Below are 21932 nucleotides of genomic sequence, written 5' to 3' on the forward strand. Positions count from 1 at the left end.
CTAGCTCAGGAGCAGAGAGAATTTATGCCTCTTAGTCCTTGGCTGAGAGAAATCGTTTCTCTGAGAGCTGCCCTGGGGTGAGGCAGGGGAGGTATGCTAATACAAGGTCAGGACCAAGTCACCTCCATGCTTCGCCTCTCCTCTGCTGTGCTGCTGAGGGCTGGGGGCAGAGACCTGGAGCAGGGCAGGCACCTGCAGCCCCGGGCCCCCCGCCGTGGGTTCGCGCTGCTGCCCGGCTGCTTGCGGCTCAGAGGAGCTGTCCCCTGGGCTTGTTTTTAACCTGGGATAATCATCCCCGCAGAGCAATGAGATGAAGCGGTGGGGTTGGGGAGTTGAGCTGAGTAACTGGGGACCTGCCAAGCCTTTTCCTCAGATTTCTACTTCTTCCCCTTGATTGCAGAGCTTCTGCTCTCCAGGGAAATAAGCACGTGCCGGTGTGACCGGCAGAGTATCGCCTGTGAATTTCTGTTGGGCAAAGATGGGCAAATATTCACTATTTTCCAAGCTGTGTAACCGGTATCGCTTCTCTCTGCTGTTGCTTCATGCCTATTAGCATCTTAACATTGGAAAGGCATAAATGTATAACAGTGATTTACTTTTTGCATAAATGATGCATCTTTTTCGCTGAAGTGCTGATAAAATCCCATCAAGACAGTGCTGAATTTCTGTAAGAATGGCATTCTCAGTAATACCAGATAATTCAGTTTTTCACTCACAGTTTGAAGTCTTAGTACTCATGGCACACAACCAGGCTTTTGTATAGGGCGCAGTACTATAAGATAATTATGCAGAGAATTCATCCCATTGAAGGAGATGTGTGAGAGCTTTTTGCAACGTGTTTGTTAGGCAACTCGGGCTCTCCCCACAGGGACGTAAGTGGGCTGTACCTGGCTTCCTCCTGTGGAGAGACCTGGGTTTAATTCTGTTTTACTGTAGATTACATATGGAAAGGAATCTGGCTCTGTCACCACTCTCATTACTGCATATTTTTTCCATATGGTAAAACTAACATATGGTTAGTGGAAATTAGGGTACTTCTATTGCACAGGTCCAGGACTGAATTAGAATGGATGGTGTTGCCCAGGACGGAGACATATGGACAGATGCTTTAGGAGCATCTTATTTAGCATTCGTCAGATTTATACATGGGAATAGTCAATTCTACTAACTCGTAGTCTCAAAAGCGTGAAGCTTCTCCACAGATTAATTTTAACTGGATTTTTCAGGGGATCTTTAACAGATTAGGTATCAATCCCATTACCTTTAATGGGAACTGGACACTTCTATTTATTAGGTTCTTTTGAAAATCTATCACCGAAAGATCAATCGGTGGAATAATTGAAATTGGACCGTATCTTAGTTGCAAACAATTGGCTGAGGCGTGGGGCTACTTTCAAGTATCTCAATCACTCTTGAATGATCTGAAAAAAAGCTTGTGTGGGTGCTGGCCTGGTGAGTGAGCTTCACAACCTCTGCTCTCATTCAGATATAACTGAATATCCCCCCTGAAACAAAACCCCAACAGAACAGTTTTTTTTGTTTGTTTTTTTTTTTGTTTGTTTTTTTTTCACTTTCTCTTTCCTTGGCAACAATTATTGTGGAATTCTGGTTTTGATAGAAAATTTCAAACCAGCCAACCTGCCCCATCACTGATGGGCAGGATAGTCCATGCCTCCTCTCTTCCTCCAGAAGTTTGTGAAAGTCTGGGGACTGTAGATCTGTAAATCCAGCTCTTTTGAAGGTTTTTGAGTTCTCTGGGTCTTGGTTTTTTTCTCCCTCTGACCTTTCCATAGCAAACATCCACGTGTGTATGCATATTTGCTGCTACAAATGAAGACAGAAGAAAAGCTCTTCCTTTCTTGTCTGCAAATGAGCAAAGGGAAAAAGAAAAACAAATCTGTAGTGACACTTCCAGTGTGGCTTTATCTTTCTTTGAAGCATTTGATGGATGAAGCTGGTCAATCATCCAGAAGCTAGTTAAAGTTGTTACACGGGATGAGGACTCCAAATCAAAAATAAATTATCCTGCAGCTGCTTCTGAGTTCTCCAGCATGTCCTATCACGAGGGCGCTCCTTGTGCAAAAGTTTCAACGGGTAACGTGCTGTTTAAATAGCTGCTGATTAGCACACTGCATGGGGAGCTCAGTGTTTCTGACAGGCAGGTTAATGGTGGGCTATGGTGAGTCTGCTTTTCCACAGGGGCAGCACTGAGGGTCTGCCCACTGGTGCGCACTTGGACCTTTTTTCACTCATAAAACGTCAACTCTGTCATGTTAGCCACAGCTACAAGCGCATTGTAAAGGGACGTGCTGGATGTGAACCACTGAAATAATTTAGTCCTGTGTTCACATGAGCTGAAGAACTGATTTTCAGCATGGAAATCCATACGTGTGTGGTTTTTGATCCACTGTTAGTAAATGTTTCCTGTGTAGTGATGTGTAAAACAAAATTAATGCTAATATTCATTGGAAGTGATAACGATTGAACTGCTCCTGTTTCAAGAAGAAGTGAAATATGGTGTGTAATTTGTTGAAGTTCAAATAGAGTAGCATGTATTAATTTTAATTTGCTACCAATTTTTTAATTGTACTGCACCTTTCCAAATTGCTGCTTTCAATGAGTCTTGATTCCAAACCTAAAATTTTTTGTTTGATTATGTCTTGATCTTGTGTCTACTGCTGTATACTGTCTGAGGTCCTGGTTCTACACTTTTCTGTACTTTTCCCACTCCAAATCCAAGACTGAATGACCTTTAGATGACTTTAAGAAGATAATTCTAAAATATTCTTTAAAAATAAATTTATAGTTGATGTATCGTATGAGCAAAAGGAACCCTAAGCAAAACTCTGCAGGAAACAAGGTGTTAGTTTGCTACACCTGGGAACCCTTAGCAGCATGTGTTGCTGATTTGGGTTTTGTGCCACCAGCTCAACCAAGGGCTTAAAAGGACAGAGGACAGCTAAAGGGCGTATCCCTGAAGTGGGGGCAGAAGCAAGAGAACAAGATGTTAGCTGCTGTGTGTGTGATGCATTTGCAGGTGAGCTACAGTGTGACTTGGTTGGTTATCCTGACTATTAAGATGTGCAGTTTAAGAGGATAGTTTTACCATTTATTGGGTAATTTTACTATTTATTGGCTTGGGCCCTGGGGTTTCTGCAAGAGCTTCTGGTTGCAGGATTGGTGCTGACTGTGCAGGTATGTGTGAGTGTGGCTTGTTCAACAGTGATGTATGGAAAGGCAGTGCTGGGGTCTTGCTAAGTAATGTTCTCATTGAATTTTTAAAGTAATCTTTCCAATTTCCACAATTATAAGAGTCATCCTCCAGCATGTGTGGAGAAAGAAGGCCTTAGCTGTGAACATCCTGATTTTTCTCTGCAAAAATATTCTGTTACCTTATATAGCTAAGGACACCTAAGGGAGGTTTTTCAAGAGGGTGTAAAGTTGGTTGGATTGGAGTTAAAAGGAGCATATAAGAATAAAGGGAATCATTTGGGAAAGCCTTACTGTATTGGGGAGCAGTAAAGGAGCAGAGGCACTACAGAATACCTGGTGCCCAAGGCAGTGCTTGAGCAATCCTGTCTTGAAATCCTGGGAGGCTTCTGAATGTATGTATAAATATTCCTGATTTAATTATGTAAGTAGTGGTTTGACCCTGGGATGAGCAGCTGCCTCTGGAGGTGGAGCAAAGATGAGGCAGTCCATAGGGCCTGGCTCTGGATGCATCCCTGGGGCATTTGCCAGGTCTCCATCCCCTCTCTGAGGGTGGGCTCGAGTCCAGGTGTATGGATGCGCACTGGTGTTACTGCCACAGGCAAAACTTTCTTGGGGCATCGAGTCTGGAAGTTGCTGCATCCACGAATGGAGGCTTCATGTGTAGCACCAATGTTTTCTGCCTGTTACCCGTGCTGTGTGGTCACCTGGGCTGGGATCAGCAATGTCCTTGCACTCAGTGCCAGAGCTCATGTGTGTAACCTGGTGGACTGCAGGGCAGTGAAACCAGACTGAGCAACATGGTTTGTTGCGGGGGGAGCACCTGATGCCACAGCTGGTGTGCAAATGGGAGGTGGGGTCTTGCTGGTGAGCAAATCTGCATTTCCCTAACTCCAGCTCCCTGATAAGGCCATTAGCCTTGCACCTCCTCCTCCTCACCCCTCCCTTCTTCCATTGTACAGTGCAGACAGTCCTTCATTGTGGTACTGAGAATTATTTTCTTGTTTTAAATCTCAGTTTGAAAATGTCAAAGTTCAGATTCAGAAGAGAGAGAAGTCTGGGTGCTAAAAGCAAGAATGTTCTTTTTAATTAGAGTTATGCCCTCGAGCAGTGAGAAACCATTATGTTTTTATTCTTCCTCTGTACTTGTTCCAAAACCTTTTACATGATCAGACTAAAAGGTAAGTGCAAATGAGTAAGCAGCTAAAGGAGTAAAGCAGATACGTTTAAAAAAAAAAAAAGAGGAAAAAAAACCCTGGGGGAATGGCAAATCTTGCTATTTTATATTTATGAAATAACTGACATTTAAACTGTGCTGCTGTTTCTAGAGACAAGATATTTGAAAAGACCACTTTCCTACCTGAACACTGTGCTTTGGGTTGTGTGTGTGAAGCTAAGCACTGTTTGTATGACGTCTTCTAGTATTTTCAGTAACATGATATGATGGGTGATGTGATGCTCAGCCAGGGAGGCTGGAGGAGGTGCAGCTCTCTGCTACCATGCCCCGTACAGCCATGCATGCACCAGTGGGTGTGATGCCCCTGTGGGTGTCCAGGGCATCTCCCCCTTGGGTCACAGCCAGACTTTGGGGTCCCATGAACACAGAGGGGCTCTCGGGAACCAACTGAAGCCATGGGAAACACAACCAGAGTAAAACCCTGAGTGTTTCCAGCTGAGTTAAACCTGATGCCCAGGTTGCTTTCCCTAGGGTAATAAACATATTTGGATTAACAGATGTTGCCACAGGTCTGTCCAGCTTTTGGTGCTGGAGGTACGTGGGACTGACTCAGACACATCAGGTCTAGGTCATGCAGGGAGCTTCCCAGCTCTAGCAGGGGGTGGAAGCACCAGGCACTTACATGAGCTTCTGCACCAAAGCCCTGCTTATGTCACAGCTGCATGGCTCAAATTGTCTGCTCTCTGCCTGAGCACTGTGTGCCCTGCTCAGGGGATGCTCTGGTATGAGAAGAGGTACCTGGCTTTCCTCATATTCATCAAATCCATTCACACAACCTCTGCATAAGCTCTTTGCCCCCAGATGTGCCTGTATGTGTGCATAAGATAGAGCACTCCAGCAAGCTCACTTTGCAGATCCATTCCTGCATAAATTATATTTACGTATTACATGAAAGAACACATCAGCCAATGTGCAAAACTCAGGCAGGAAACTTTGAGATAATGGAGGGTGGAGGAAAATCTCACTTTTTCTGGCTTATGTTTTCCCTGATAAATATTCTTGCTGTGAGTGTTACAAAGGAGGATGTTATTTGATGCAAGATACAAAAATAGGAAGGTGCTATCACGGAGAGGAAGGCACTTCATTTACCCTGTTCTGTCTTTGTCACACATTGTTCTTTGTCTGGGGCAGTGAGGGAAAAGACCTTATTTTCAGAGGCATCTGAGGCTTTATTTTAAAGCATCTGTTTTAACCTGGGCCATTACATGGCTCCAGGTTAGGCTGCCTTGGGAGGCTCAGAGCCCTCAGGCTGGCAGCGGTGTGCTCCCTGCTAAACTGCTTTGCAAATCTGAAACAGAGGAGGTGAAGGCTGCAGTTGTGCTTTTATGCTTTTTTTTTTTTTAGTGTATTGGGTGTTGAGAATTCAAATCCAGGGCTAGGAACCCACGAATGTGATTCAGATGCATGGCAGTCAGTTGGCCCAAGAGCCCAGCCGTGCCCACGCGGGCAGCCTGGAAACTGCAATGCTGGAGGAGCTGTGTGGGTGGCTCCCCTTGCGTTGGAGACCTGACCTTGGCTGGTGCCTCTGCATCATACTGCACACAATAGTATTGCCCAAACTGGCGGGATTCTTGTTGTAATACCTATCTGTAGAGGCAAATTGACTGGCGGCCACCAGCATATTCTAGCTTTGAAGCAATGCTGCTGAGCTAAATTATCTTATTGGTGATGTCCAACAAAGATGCAACGTGGTTGTAGCTGTGCTTTGGACCTCAGCTTTGAAGAACACATGCATCGTTTATCAAGAAACTTGCACGTGCATGAGACTAAACTTGTGTGAGCACTCGGGAGGATGAAAGGGACCATGAGGAGGGTGATTTAATGGAGGACTGGTAAAGTCTGACTAAGGAAAACTGACTTCTGTGTTTTGTTTTCTCTTGCTTTTGCTGGTTCATCAAGAACAGTTTTATTTACTTTAAAGGTTTTGTATTTATTCCCACCACAAGGGACAGAGTGAGGGAGGGCAGAGAAATAGAAAAACATTTTGATAGCAGTTGCTGTCTGTCTAGATGCCAGCTTTCTTCAGGGAAAATCTTAACTGGCATGCTGGCTTGCTGAGTCCTGAATAATAAATAATAAGGTGCAAGGTGGACAGATGGGTGATGGATGAGTTTTGCAAGGCTTAAAGGGAGGAGAATTTCCCTTTCTTTTACTGACTTTTTTTCTTAAAGCCCAAGCCCTATTGAAACAAAAGAGAACCAGATTCTCAGCTGGAAAACCCACATCCTCCTGTTTAAGTGGCATTTGTTTTCTTCCTCCTAGTTGAAATGAAAGTTTGGCTTATTTACAGTAATTGCATCTCCAGGCACAGCGGTGCCAGGGATGCCTGAGCTGCCCCGGTGGGCTGGGCTCGTGTCATCCCCCAGGCACTGCAACATGAAGCAGAGGGTGTTCGCACAACGTGCTCTCTCTTAGTGACGCTATCTTCATTTTTTTTCTGTTCTCTGTAATAATGAACCATTTGAGTCTGGAAATATGTCTTGGGCTGTGTATGGCAGTGCGATAACAAGTGGAAATGTGCATCTGCGTTTATTTTGACAGGGACCATCTCTTGTGAAGGTGTTTATTGTTGGCTTCTGTTTCCCTGTGTGTTGGCAGTCACCTCCGTTTTCTGCCGTGTAGCGGAGATGTCAGGATTTCATGGCCCGGACTTTTGGATTCCCCACTTGTAAAGTGATGGGGGATTATTCCTGGCAAATCATCCTCGGGAGGACTGGGTCTTCTCTGTGACATTGAAACTGCTGAAGAGACACCGTGTGGCACTTGTGCAGGACTGAGTGCATGTCTGAACACTCCTCCACCAGCTGAGTTTCCAGCTGCTCCCTGCCAGGAGGTGGGGAAGCTGTGGTGTGGGGAGCAGCAGAGCTGGGATGCTGCAGGACGAAGCTCCTCTGCCCCTGTTGTTCTGCGGGGAGCTGCTAGAGCTGGATCCTGGCTTTCTTCCACCGGGCAGTGGTGCTGAGTGCTTACTGCTTCCCCAGGGGATTACGGGAGTCAAAGATGGGTTAAATGAAGGAAATCTGGTGGCCTAAATAGCAGCTCAAGCTGCACGATCAAAGTGTCTCTAGTACTGCTGCCAACTTGTCCTTCCTGCTCTCTCCAGAGCTGAGTCAATCCCCGTCCCCTGGCAGGGACTTCAGCTCTGCCCAGAAGATGCAGCTGGCTGCCTCCTTAACGCGTGTCCCCAGGACTCAGCCCTGGCCTTCAGCCTGAGCCACAGCCCAGGGCTCAGCTGCTTTCTTCTGGGCTCTTGCTCTGTGCATTTGCTGGTCCTGCTGCATTTGGTAAGCACCTGGGAGCTGGGGGTGAAGATGTCTTGTGGAGGAATTTTCCCTTGCCAAGGAGTTGGTGTAGTCCCCTACCTCCAGACTTGACGTGCTCCACTGAAGCATACCCGGTTGTAACAGGGGAGCTCGACGAAGCTTTTAATGGGCACAAGTTGATCTGGCGGTGAGACCAGGCATGTCCCCTCCCTGTGCAAGTGACCCTGGCCAAATTCCATCCTGGGGGCTGTGGGATTATGAGCATGTGGACTCTGGGTGACTTTTGTGAAATGCCGTGTCTGATGCAAACTGCATAAGGGAACTTCTAATCTTTCAATTAAAAAGCCAGCTGTAGAAGAGGCTGTCTCAGCTGCTCTGTCTTGATAAGAAGGAAAAGCTTTACAGTGTGCTGTCAAGTCATCCCTCCTTCACACGTGTGCAGTTCTGCTCTGCCAAAAGCAGCCAGAAATGCAGAAAGAAAACCTCACATCAGTTTCATCTCTTTATTGAAATCTATCTTGTCTGACAGCAAGCCTTTTGAAGATAGGTGCTTCCCACCTGTAGAACTCACCTAGGACTTGCAGCATCCCACTGCTGTTGCCTGAGGTCTTTCCTGTGCTCCCTCACTGAGGCTTGCAGCCTGAAATTCCCTCCCTGCCTATTCAAATATGAAAAACAAAATAAACAGCAGGCCTTAGCACGGGCCTGGCAGTTAATCCCAGGCACACCAGTGTTTAGGCACTAAAAGCATCGTCATCCACTATTTACCCGCTGTTGGGAGAACATGATGTTTAAGTTGATGGCAACAGAAGAATTCCTACGTGTGTTTCTCCACTTGTAAACATTTAGGATGAAGGGAAGCAACTGCCTTAGGTTAAAATAATAAAGCCTTGCCTTGGACTCCTGGGTTACTGATCAGGAATTTCTATTACTTGAGCAATGTTTCTAATCAGCTGAAATAGCAAGTGCTGTGTTAGAGGATTATTCTAGGAAATGAGTATTAAGTTTGATTATAACATTGATTTCGCACTTATTAAATCCTAGCCGAAGAAGGTGTCTAAGAATATTATTTCTATCCCAAAGTGTTTTGTTACAGGCGGCATTTGTGCTTGCTAAGCCTTCTCTTAAGCTGGTGGTTATCCTTTAAGAACAGTGTTCATTGACTGAAGCGAGTGTGCTGGAATGCTTTGCTGAAAAGAGGGAAGCACGGATATTTAAAACGCTTTCCCTTGCTTGCTGAGGTGCCTGTGTGCTGGTGTGTATGTATGTACATGCCTTTAACTGGGCCAGGATGTACCTAGTGGCATGGGTCACAGTTATTCCAGTGGTTTGGGGCTTTGGAAGACTTCAGTGATTGCTTGCTAGGGGAGGTTTAGTACAGTTGGTTTAGGACCTGACTCCAAGGTCTTAGCACGTCTTCCTCCCAACACTAGAGTCTCCTGATGAGCCTCGAGCCTGGGGCTTGAGCTAGCAGTGGAGATGGGGGGGAATATCTGGTGCAGCAAGAAGTGAGTAGCACAATTATAAATAAGCATCTAGACACTTTCTTGTTTGTAGAAATTGAGGGTGGTTACTGTTGAGGTTACTTAATTTAGCAGTCAGAAGTGACTGTTGTATCTTCTCCAGTACCCCCACTGAATGTTACTTGATGGATCCTAATTCCTCACACCACTAGATGAGCCATAACTTTTGGTTAACTGAAGGTGTTTCTGCTGGGAAAATGCCCAATTCTGCCTAAACCTGCTAATTGGTTCTTATTCTTTAAAGGGCAGTATCAATGTGAATGCTCTGCACAGGTGGTGGATGGGCATGCATGGTTACAAACCCATTTGAAGGCTTAGTGGTTGAACATAAACTTATTCTGAAAACCTACAAAATGACCACGATAATGTCACTGATCAGTGTCATGCGGAGTTCAGACTACTGGCGATGCCTGCGGAAAGCTATGGTGTGGGTACCACACACTACTCGAACCTCAGTAGCAGCCTGGGTGTGTGCTTTTTGCTTGTGGCAAGTAGATGGGGATGCAGTTTGGTACCTACTGATAATGATGGAGAGATGTTGACTGGCCTAGCCATAATGCACATTTGGGGGGAAATTTCTAACCCAATATCTAATGTCTGTAAAATGCTGGATCCTTAGAGGCTAACAAGCTGCTTCCTATGCAGCAAATAAAGGCTATGTGCCAAAAGAAGGGGATACCAGCAATGCAGAATGTGGTGGTCTCCTTCTGAGTCAGCTAATCTATAAACATTAATCTATTATGCCAATTAAGTGCTTAGAGAAGGTGAACCATTATGTAAGTACCAGGTGTTGTGGGAAGCCTGGGTCATTGCAATGCCAAAGGTGCAAGCTGATGGATGGGGAGATTAAACAGAGGTCTCCACTACAACTGCTCATTAATGATTCTGTAGCATTTTTCATGACAGAAACCTTCCCAGGGAATTGAAGGTGAACACCTGATCAAGGTCTGAGCTTATTCTTTCAGCTGCTGGTCAGTAAAAATTGGATGCAATGCTGAAAACCAATGCTACATTTCTCTGCTAATCCATGAGCTATGAAAAACACTAAACCTGAAGGTAACAGATGGTAAAAGAATAATGATGGATCCAGTCAACAATAATTTCCTGTCCTATAATTTCTTCTGGCTGTGGCACTAGGCTGCAAGCTGAAAGGCTGAGCTAATTTCCGGACTGTACCACGGTCTTTCTGTATGATGTGAGATCAGATCATACAGGTCCATGCTCTTCATTTTGGATGCATGGCTTCACTCCCTGGAGATAATTTGAGCTGATTGTTCTTCCAGTGCTGGCTGGGGCTGGATGCAGGTCCTTGGGCTCAGCACAGGGCTTGTAGCTCCGGTTGCCGGCAGCTGGCTCAGCGCTGCTGAGCAATGCCCAAGTGCTCTGGAGGTTGGATCCTGGGTGATTTGGCCAGTGACTGAGCAAATATCCTGAGCCAAATCCCCCTCTCCTAAGGCCTGGGGTAGTCCTCAGCCAGGCGGGCAGACTTCCAGGGGTGAGCCACTGGTGTGAGTGGAAGTGGAGGCATCCGGAGTTAATGCCTGTTGTCAGCTGGAAAGGGGATGGAAACGTGCCTCCTTTACAGCAGTGCGATGCGGCCAAGTTAGTTAACATTTATTAGGTAATGATGAGCTGCGCTATTGAAATGCCTGTAAATAAGCAAACCATCTACAGATGGCCACTTAATAGGCTCTGCTACCAGGTTGTAATACCTGACCCCATGCGCAGATGTTGCTTTCCTGGAGCAGCTGTGCTGCGCAGGTCTGCTTTCTGCCAAGGCAATGTTCCCCTCCTGCAGCAAGGAGCAGCTGAATTTCAGCTTCTTGAAGTCTATGTGCATCCTCCTTGCCCACCCCAGCCCCGTTCCCAAGGTATTATCATTTCCACAGTTTGTTGTTTGGAAAAGCAGGCTGTGGTGCCTGTCATCTTTTGTGTGTGCTTTGTCTTTGTGCCAGCTCGCATCCCGAGGAACTGCAAAGTGGCACCCGCACTCTCTGTCTCACAGCAGGCATGTTTTGCATTTACTGACACATGGGGAGTGACTGACTAATACTAACATGAAAACAATTCTGACAGAACAAGGGCTTGATGCAGGGGGAAAAAATATCCAGAAAAACAGAGCGTGTGCAGCATATGCTATTGCTTTCACCAGTTCAATAAATATTTATTGTATTTCTTATAATTGAGTTCCTCCAGTGTAAACCTAAGTGGAAGAGAGTGTAAGGAGAAGTTTAGGCAGATGGCTTTTTTTTTTATGAAAAGAAAACAAAAATAAAACAGGATCCCCTACCCAAGCACACCAGCAGAGGTTTCTCACGGTACAAATGAGAAAATATTTCAAGAGATTTCTCCCAGCAGCATGAGTGTGGATTGTGGGGGAACAACAAAAACAATGAGAAAAGCAGAGTAAACAGCCCCCATAGACCTCTCCCCACTCTTTTGGGACTTGGTGTGGTTTGGGACTTTGGGGCAGGGGGAAAGGAGTAGACCCTAAAAAAAAAAATAATAATCTGTGGTTAGGAAAAGGCAATAACTGAGACCATAGTAACATATGGGCAGAGTCATTAAAGACAAGATAATAGAAAAAATACCTGATATGGTGGGAATAAATCTTAAAAATCTTTAGGTCTCCTGTTGACTGGTTATTCTACTGGATAGCTTTTCCCTGGCCACTTTTTCCTCCATTTCTGAAGCTGACTGCTGGATCTGGTTTTCTTTTTTTCGTCTGCCCTCTCAGTTTGCCTTGGTTGAGCTCTGAAGCCCTGCTCCTTGGATTTAACGAGAGTCTTCAGGCTGTTTGGAATTTGTCATTTTTAATGCTGCTTTTTGGCACAAGCATCCATGTTCTGTGACATTTCCCTTTAATTTAGAGCCACTTTGGAGCATCTGTAAATGGTCATGAGATAGGAATTTTAATTGTTTTAATTATGATCCTATCTTTCCCAACCCCCCTTTCTCCAATGGACCTTTTTACACTGCATTGGAGAGAATTTTCTTCCCCCAATACATTTTTCACATACTGACATCTGGAGACATTCATCAAAGAATAACTTCCACTAGAAACCAAAAATCCATTAATGAAGCTGGAACTATTTGCATAGTAGAAATTATACTTAATAACCTTTAAGGGGAAAACTCGCGTGATTGATGTAGAATACAATTATAGTTAATGGTCAGGGTGCAGGGGTGTTAAAGCCTGTTGTTTTTTCAGATCTGCTCTTCAATTTCTGGCACGCTGGGGCTAGTGCTCCTTTGCAGGGCATGGGAGCTGGAGGAGAGGGCTGTTCCCAATAACCCTGCTGAAGGGCATTGCTTGGGGTACACGTTGCACATGAGAGATGCCCTTCAGAGGGGAGGAGATATGCAACATGCAGCAGGGTTGGCTTCTGGTGGCTGAGCTCTTCAACAAGGCCTGTAGAAATGCAATACTATTCTTTAGCTTGTTTTGGCGTGGGGGAAAGCCATTTATATGGACTGCTGCCCTAGGAAAGGGGAAGAAAACGAGATTTGCTTCAGACCTGAATGTCTGACACCAGCTGTGTTGGTCTCCCTCTCTGTGAAGGGCAGAGGGAGGAAACATTGTGTGCAGTGGCTGTGGATGCAATGGGCTTTATTTGGAAAGTTCAGGTATTTCATGTATGGCTCCGTCCCACAAGGATGGGTTAATGGAGCAGGCAGGAGCACATCCCAGAAGGTCACTGAAGAGAGGAAGCATGTAAAGCTGATGCAGATGCTCATCGTGTGCCCTGCAGGGGGGAGCTGCCTGGGGAAGGGCAGGGCCAGTGCTATTAAAAGAAATGGCTTTGCACCGGGATGGAGGAGATGACTGGGAACAGGACCTGTGTGTCTTCTGCTCCGTGCTCCAGGACGGAGCTTGGCTTGCTGTGCCGACATCCTGGTCCCACTGGGAACTTGCTGAGGTGACCAGGGATCACTTGGTAAGTCTCTGACTCCATGGCGGTTGTGTGCCTGCGCAATCAAGTGAGCAGGCTGCACCCTGGATTCACAGCAGATTTTGAACTTCTGTGCTGAAGTGAGTGATGTTTCTGCAGCTTGGAGCTGCTTATATGCAGTGCAGTTTTAATGTTCGTTCTGGGATGTCAGTACCCAAGGATGGAGAGTGCTGAGATCTTTAGTCAAGATCTATCTCACGACAGTAAAAAGTGTTATCCCAGGACAGTAATTACGTTACTGCAGAGCTGCCCCCTTGCCCCTCTGCCCACCTGGGGACAGTTTCATTCCCAGCACTTGGGTTCTAGCCTTTAGTAAAACAAAAAGAAGAATCAATTATTTTAATTCAGTTTAAGGGCACAGTAGCTTTGGCTGTGTTTGATGCATCACCCAAGGTGAAGGGCCAAGGGAAGCAGGTGGGTATTTCAGTCTGGGTATGTTAGAGGCAAAACAGTGAGGAGAGGCACAGAGGAACCTGAAGTATTTAGGGTGTCTCTTTTTGGTAGAGCTGGCTGCTTGATTTCTTTCTGAAGAAATACCAGTCCTAAATTTCCTTTCCTTTAAACCCACAAAGTGACAAGCAAGCTGTGAGGAGAGCAATGTTATGAGTGAGGGAGGAGAACACGCTCTCCTGGCATGGGTCTGAGCAGGGAGCAGAGGACACCTGTGTCACCACCACCTTCCCTGCCTGGTGTGCAGTGTGGGGCTGCTGGGGAAGGACGAGGGCCCGATGCGTTTCTCACCACAGTTGGAGCCTCGTACCAAAGGCAGTGCGTAGGAGGCCGCTGAAGTTCTGTATTCCTCTAAGGATTTCCGGATTATGGGGTTTGTTTTTCTGTTTTTAAAGGGATCAAAGTTTCTAAGCTGATTTTCATTCAGATGTCTAACCGATAGTGGTGACAGCAGAGGAAATCAAAGGAGGGAATTATTGTCTGTGCGTCTCAGTTAGTCATTCTTGTGGCTGCCTTTATCTGCGAGAACATTTCTGTTCCTTAAAGCCACACTTAACATAAACATAAAACCTTTTTGGCAGGTGGGCTCTGTGCTGGTGCTTGGATTGCTGGATTTCTCTGTGACAGATGGAGTCTTTGTCCCTTTCAGATCTGGGGCTTTGCACTCGCTTTCTGTTTTCAACTGCCTTTTTATTTATTACTCATCAAAGGGAAGCCACATAAAGGAAGTAGGGAAAAAAAATATTATTTTTCAAGCAAAGAAGTACTTAAATGAAGACCTTCCATCAATACTTCATAAGTTTGGGGTCATTTCAATATGTTTTTGCAAGATGATTTTCTTTAACCAGAGTATGATTTACTATCACACATCAGCTTGCAGTTTAGAGCTGTGGGATTCTGACTGCCCAAGAATTTGCCCTGAGAAATTGCCATTGGTCATGATAGTGGACCGTGACTTGGCATCCTCATAGGTGGTGACCGTCATGTTTAACTCGAGCTGACTGGCAGTGCCATTCTTTGTCTACCCACGGCAAAATCTGGTAAGACTTACCAGTACAGGCTAGGCAGAACATATGAAGTAAGCTTTTCAAAGAGGAAGGGCTCCTGACTGCACGGCCTGTTTGCCACTGTGTGTGCTCTTTAGTCCTGCCTGTAATTGCACTGTGAATGCTGCACTGGACTTGCCTACCTTGGATTAATGTGCGGCCTAGGGGGACCTCTTGATGTCCAGACTCCCCATTACTCTGGAAATTCAGGCTTGAAGTTTAGGGCATGGCCTGGCCTTCTGCGGAAGGCAGCTGCAAAAAAGCAGGCGATGCCTGCAGCTCTGGCTGACTCGAAAGGTGTGAGAAAGGCCAGGCACAGCTCGTCCTCCTGCTGCCCCCCCTCTCTGCAGCAGGCCTCATTTCCTATTCCAGGCACGCCAGCGCCTGGTGCCTCTGACATGGAGTGGGAGTTCGGGGAGCAGGTCACAGGGCAGCGCTGCCCAGGAGGCAGAGTGTGCCCAGCACACCCCCCTGCTGCATGGGAACAGCCCACCTACCTCACTGTGTTCTTCTTAGACACCCACTCAAAAAATAAGCAACAACAACAAAAAAAAAAACCAGCCCACAACCTGGCCAGTTCAGCCAGGAGTGCAGATGTCTGTGAAAGCAAATCAGCTCACCTGCTGCAAGCTAAGATGAGAAACAAGATGCCTAAATCAGGACCCCATTCAAAAACAAGGTCTGTGCATGATTATTCTTTGTCTTACCACTCTGAGGATATTTAGAGGACGTTACCGACTTCTCTTTCACTCAGATCCCAGAGCAAATCGTAGATTGTACAGTGTGATAAATCTATTCTGCAAAGGCATGCCTGGACCAGTCTGAGGCATGTTTCATTTGTATTACAGTGCCATTAGGTGACATAAAAAATAATAATTTGTCAAGCTTCCACTTTGCACTGCACTTGAGGTAATCCATGAGCCCACTGCAGGATGCTGCCTTTCACCTTACACAGCTGGGAATGAGCAGCCTACGCAGAGCTCTAGGTACACCCCTCATCAGGGTTAGACCTGTCAGTTGTGTACATGCATGCGGAATCTGAATTTGTGATGCTGGAGTACAGCTGTCTATGGGGGCAGTTGATCCAGCCAAAGCTGAAATGCAGCAGTCTCTGGGGTGAAGTGTACAGGTAGGTTTTTGACCAAATTGCTTAGGATTAGTGGCAGATAAGTTTAAGCAGAGATGAGCAAAGGGAAACCAGAATTACTCAGGTAGCAGTTACCCTGTGGAGTTAGGTCCTTCCTCTTGCAGAAACCATCCTGGAAATATGTGATAAGGCTTCAGTTCTCTAATCTGATTCTTTCTTCTGTCCCCTTTCACTTTAATCTGATTAACGGTGTGGGCTGTAAAGTGATGCTGATGAGGTGCCTCTGGTTTGGGGAGAAGCTCTTTTTCTCAGAAAACCAGCAGCACCATTGTTTATGGAGCACAAGTTTGAGTTTCATTGACAGTCTCTGGCTGATCCAGCCAGATGGCTTAGCCTGCGAGGTCTGATGGGATCGTGGGCAGAGACAGTGAGAGGAGCAAGTGGATTGAGTGCTATGGTTTCCACAAAACAAATCTCACAACCATGGATAATTGAATAGATCTTCTCTGTGCTTATTCTAGTTTTGTGAGCTCCAGAGACGCACTTTAAAGTGCTTCATTTTACCCCCAATTAACTTTAATTCATCTTGTCTTGAGCTCTTGAGAATGGAAACCCTGCCAGACTGGTTGTCTTTAGTCTTTTTTATAAAAAAAAAAAGTCAAAAATGTGAGGTTCACACTGATTGCACCAAATTCTTTAAAATAAGAGCATTCGAGTGAACTATTAAATTTTCACCTCTATGGAAATAAGGCTCTGTGCGAAATGGAGAGCCTGACAAGTGATTATTACTTTCTGTGCAATGTAATGGCCTTGAAGTACCATAGCTTTTTTCCCTATCAGTTTAACTCATTCACTTGGTAGTGTCTAATGAGTAATATTAAATGCTTCTACCAGAAAAATCAACATTTTAGAGGCAAGTTACTGCTATCCCATTTTGCATTAAGACCAGGATGTATTAGGTACAACTGCAGTTCTGGTTTGTCACAGACACATAAAACTTGCTTTGGAAGGAAATAGCAATTTCTGTGGGTACGAACATGGCCTAAGTAATGCCATTTTGTGTAGAGACTCCATTTTGTTTAAATGAGTAGTTCGCATACTGCTTTTTTATTTCCCTGTCTCCCCTTTTTAATATATATAGATGCCGATTTAGTCAGACCTTTGACTACCGCAGTGAGTTACTTTAAGCATGTAAGTGTGAGGAAAAATAAAATAAAGGCATGAATAATACTGAGGAAAACCAGGAAACAATGCACTGCAGATGCAGGGCTTCTCAGGAAAGAAGTTAAAGTAAACAGAAACCTCTTGGACATTGATTCTTCCAAGACGTAGACATTAAAAACTGAGCAGTACTGTAGTTTGGGATTACAAGTACAGTAAAATAAGAAAGCATAAGCAAGGTTGAAACTGGAGAACGATTGAACAATTTACACAAGTCTGATTTGTCTTTGACTGAAATCCTTGACAGCAAACTTGTGAGTGAAAAGTTATTCTTATTCCTTTGTTACTCCATTTAATCTGGCAATGAAGTCTCCCATATAATGAGCACTTATTATTACTGCCTGACCACCTAAAATTGCAGTGCAACAAGAGAAAACCTAATAGCCAATATGTTATCCCCATGGAAGGAAATGATCCATTAGCAAAATGCTATAAACTGACAGGCAGGAGGGCAGCTAAGCATTTTGACCCTATTAGCCTGGAGATAGGAAACCTGGTAATCCTAAATGTGATTGCCTCAGAGATAAGTTTAATTACTGAAAATGTGAGAACTGCAGAAAGCCTGAAAAAAAAAAAATCCCTCTTTGGAAGAAAAAAGAAGCAATATGGTAGTCTAGTAGCTAGAATGGGGACATAAAGCTCCATAATTAGCCCAGTTAATCCTCAGGTGTTACTAACATGTATACTGACTCTCCAAGGTGCTATAGAATGACCTCTTGAATATTTTTCTGCTTCACCTTTGTTTCCTTTTAGTTTTTTCTCTATTATTTGCATTATTCCTAAGCTCTGCGTGCATGGAGGTATGTTGCCTCCTTCCAGTTAGGAGGTCTGGTCATAGTTAAGTTGTGATCACAAGAACTCCGTAGGGCCCTTAAATGTGGCTGTCATAAGGAAGTCATGTTATGTGAAGTGGGAAGTCTCTTAGAAACCCAAAAACTAGCCCAGAGGAAGTTTCAATATCAAACATCATGACTACGAATTCAGTCAATCAGCCAAGGGAAGTGCTGATTCAGGTTCTTTGTGGCATGCACGTTTGAAGGGCTGCTCTGTGCCATTCCTTTGACAGTTAATACTTCTGGGAAGGAAGGTCTAAGAAAACAGCTCCGCTTGCTGCAGCTTGGATCTGGAGGTGATAGTATCATGCAACAGAGGTATGTCATTCAAGTTCTGTGTCCTTAGATCTGTTTCAGTGCTTCAAGGGCAGTGGAGAATAGCTCAACTTGTGTGACTGTACAAGTCAGAAACATCTGTATTACTTCACCTACCAGGATATTTTTTCAACTCATTATTCAACTCTCTTTATTTATCTATTGATAGCAGAAGTAGCATTATTCCAGATTATCATTCACTTAGTTCCTTGCTGATGATGGTAGTTGATCAGTAGCTGTTGGTCATTTTTAATAAGTATTATATGTACACTGCTTGAAGTCATAAGAAATTCTTTCAGCAATAGGTAAGAAATCCAAAGATGGTCATAAAAATTTTAGCCAGGTCAATGTCTGAACAGTGATGCATCTTGTACACTTTTGTGTGACTGTCTGTATTGAGCAAGTTAGTAATTTAGCTGAGGGTTCAGATCTGAAAATCACCACATGTCACCAGCTCTGAACAGATTTCTTCTAAGATACAAGGTGCTTGTGAAGGTACAGAGAAACTAGTGCAGTTCTGCTGCGATATCCTGAACTCAGATGGTCATGTCAAAACCCACAGAAATTCAAGGTTTAGAGGGTATGTGCTAAAATAAATAGGTGACTTTCTCATACTGTGACTCATGTGGCTGTTTGTGTCTGTATCTATAGAACAGTTGAAGTTAGACATGGCAGAGATTAAGACTTCACTCTGAAGTAAAAAAGCTAACGTGAAGAGAAATCTCGTGCTAGGAGCATGGTTGTGGATAGGGGATAAAGAAATGGTTGATGTCAAGCAGAGCTGAAGGTGATGATTCCTGACTTTTTTTTTCCTGGCCTTGCTCAGGAATAAGATTAAGAAATAAGTCAGTCAGATGTCAGCTGCATCAGATAATATCCTGTCCAATGCCAGTCGTACTGTGGTGTGTTTTGGGAAGGACTCATCTCTTTTCTGGAAGGGTTTGGCTCGCTCAGTATGGGTCTCGTGTTTGTTCAGTAGCATGAAGAGAGATGGTTATTAGATTGGAAACTACCTGTTGTGCAAAATGGTGAGAGCCCTGAGAAGAGATTCTTGTATAGATCATAGTATGTTGGAGTGCTGACCCAGGGAAACAACTCAGCAGAAGCTCCACAGATGTGTCCTCAGAGCCTGGTTAGTTTAATGTTTTAAACTGTTCCAGCAAATCCGCATGAAACAGAACACAGACTTGTTCCCCAAGTTGGAGGAAACTTGGGCAACCCAAGCCAGCAAAAAGCAACGTTCCCTCCCTGGTAGACGAAGGTGGGAGAGAAAATGTTGTGTTCCTGGGAGCTTTATCTGTAGTCCCAGGAGCTGGAAGTAAAACCAACTCCTCTCCTTAGCTGGGAAACCAGCGGGATCTTGCCATTGTTCCTTCAAGCACGATCAGATGGGCAGGACAAGTGAAACTTCAAGGCATGGTTGCACATGTTATCTGACCCAACTGGTTTATAAAACAGTCGCTGATTGAGGAGAAATAACTGTGCTCTTTACCATCTCAATAGCAGAGTATATCAATCATGGGGAGGAAAAAAGCCCAAACCGCTAATTGAAACAGTGGCTGATTAACAGCGGGTGCAGCACCCGCTGTTGTGGCAGGGAAACTAGTTGTTAAGGAATCACTCGGAAAGGACCGGCATTGCTGATGAGCTGAAGGAAGAGCTGTGCCCTTATGTCACCGTGGGAGATGGACGGATGAACTGGGACTGGAGGAGGAGGCAAGTGACCCCTGCTTGGTGGTAACACAGACAGCTCCGCTGGGGTGCTTGCTTTGTTGCTCCTGGGCTTTGGCATGCCATCACACGGGGCGACTTCAGAACGCCTCCAGTGCGTTGGAGATGTCAAGAAGACCAGATGTGAGAATTTCTCGTTAATGCGCTGACACAAAGCCCGGGGTCATTGGTAATATCTTGAAGTAACAAGCGATTGTGTAAATACATGTCCCCCAGCCGTCTGCTTCTGTTAGACAGTGCTGGGTATTTTATCACAAATTAATCATGCATTCTGACAGTAGCTGGAGTGGCATTTTCTGCTAAACTTATCCCTTTAATTAAATGTAGATGCTCCATCTTCAGGCTGACAGTCTCGGGACACCTGTTTAATTTTTTAATTGGGGCCAATGGTTTGCCTGTTCATCTCTTTTGCATCTTCTCATCCCTGCACATGTTCACATAACGCACCGAGTAGAGCTACAGATATTGAACAGGACAGGCTGGGCTGACAGCTAAGGTCACTTCAGCGAAGAACCGGAGCACTCGTGTGCTTGAACTGAGAAGGCTGCTGTATCTGTTAAATGCGGATTGACAGAAGTGTCCAAGGGACAACCTTTCTTTTCTATAGGAAGCATTTAATTACTGCTTTGCATTCAGTGGAAATGCTCGCAAGTTTCTGCACTCACATCTCCCCAAATCATCATGTGTCTGATCAGTTTTCAATCAGGATAGATGGAAAAGAATGAAATGTTTGAGAGATTTTGGTGGGGGGGTGGGATTTGGACTATTAAAATGTCTCTTTGGATCTTCTTAGAATCCCAAAACAATGAGTGAGCTGATCTTTTCTTGTGAGAATCTAGATGCATGTGCCCTTGCTGTGTGTAATTTCCAAAGGCTGCTTTGGAAATATCGTCTTGTTTAGTGATTACGTGCTGAATCATGTTTTATGCTTCATTCCTTTTAAATGGATGATTTTGGTGTTTTTTGTTGGATTCCTAATGCTTTTTTTTGAGGTCAAAGATTTTTTTTAAAGTAATACACTGTGCATTTCCAATGCCTTTCCAGTTAATGATCTTTGAAGACCTCACACATTGTAATTAAGCTATACATCCCTTGAGGTCTGTTTTCCTGCAAGGCTGCTTTGCTCACCACACAAGATGGCTGCTGATAGCATTTGTCTGTGGAGAGACTGTAGGGTCTTCACAGCCATCCAGCTCTCTGAAGACACAGCTCCTGGTGTAACTATCTGTCCTGGGTGCTTCAGTTCAGTAAGGAAGAAAAACAAAGCTCTTCCTGTTCACTTTGCACCTGTTTCTGCAGAGCATTTTGCAAGGTAACAGCTGTCAGATGGCCTCTTCTGGAAATGAGGCCTGGAATAATATCCCACTTATTCAATTGACTTAGGTCAGGGTACACCAGGGCTGTGACCGTGGTTAATTCACATCGCTGTGCCTTGAGCCCGTTTGCGTTGCTGGTAACTGAGGCTGTGGCGGGAAACTGTCCCCTGAGCAAACTAACTCCACTTTACTGGTGGTTTCTATGATGCAAGAGTTGTTCAGAATCTTTCTTGTTTTGCTCATTTGTGGCAGCCTGCCAGAAGCAACCCCGTGCTACATTGCATCATGTCTGGGTCAACTTCCCTTGGGCCAGGGTGCCCTGGATTGCCCCGCAGTGCCTTAATGCGGTGCCACCTTTCTGCTCTGGTGCTTGCACAAAGAGAGAGGTGCTTCTTCTCTTTGTGTTACGCAGTTATGATTCTCTAAAACTGTGGGAGTGTATGTATTTCAGTCTTTTTTTAATGTGGACTTCACTCTCCCGTTGAAGCACTTCATGCTTAACTTACCTGAACTGGACTTGCTAGTACTGCTGATGTCTGCAGGGTTTCACCAAAGACAAAGGCGCAAGGCTGGGCCTGAGATTATGAACGAAAGATGAATGTCAGGTGCACAGACCATGCCGCAGCTCAGGCTGGAGGGGTGGGAAATCTTCCAGTGACTGTCAGAGGGCTTTCAAAGAGCAGATGGGTCTGCCTGCGGTGAGGAAGTTCCCAGGTGATTTTTTTTGTTGGGTGGAAGCTGGAAGTG

The 21932-nt window shown here is 45.0% G+C and overlaps 1 protein-coding gene and 1 long non-coding RNA gene across 4 annotated transcripts in view; both read left to right on the plus strand.

The window, feature by feature from the left end:
- LOC308199414 (BEN domain-containing protein 5) overlaps window positions 1-21932 on the plus strand; it is a 923492-nt gene that overhangs the window by 635146 nt on the left and 266414 nt on the right. The gene's annotated exons all lie outside the window — the stretch shown is intronic.
- The window catches only part of LOC308199418, a 49651-nt gene continuing 29721 nt past the window's right edge, over window positions 2003-21932 (plus strand). The window contains exon 1 of the long non-coding RNA XR_013954628.1: window positions 2003-3037. This is a non-coding gene — a long non-coding RNA (uncharacterized lncRNA). The remainder of the gene's footprint in view (window positions 3038-21932) is intronic.

Source organism: Anser brachyrhynchus, assembly GCF_964034855.1.
Source record: "Anser brachyrhynchus genome assembly, chromosome: 8".
In the NCBI taxonomy this organism is placed as follows: Eukaryota; Metazoa; Chordata; class Aves; order Anseriformes; family Anatidae; genus Anser; species Anser brachyrhynchus.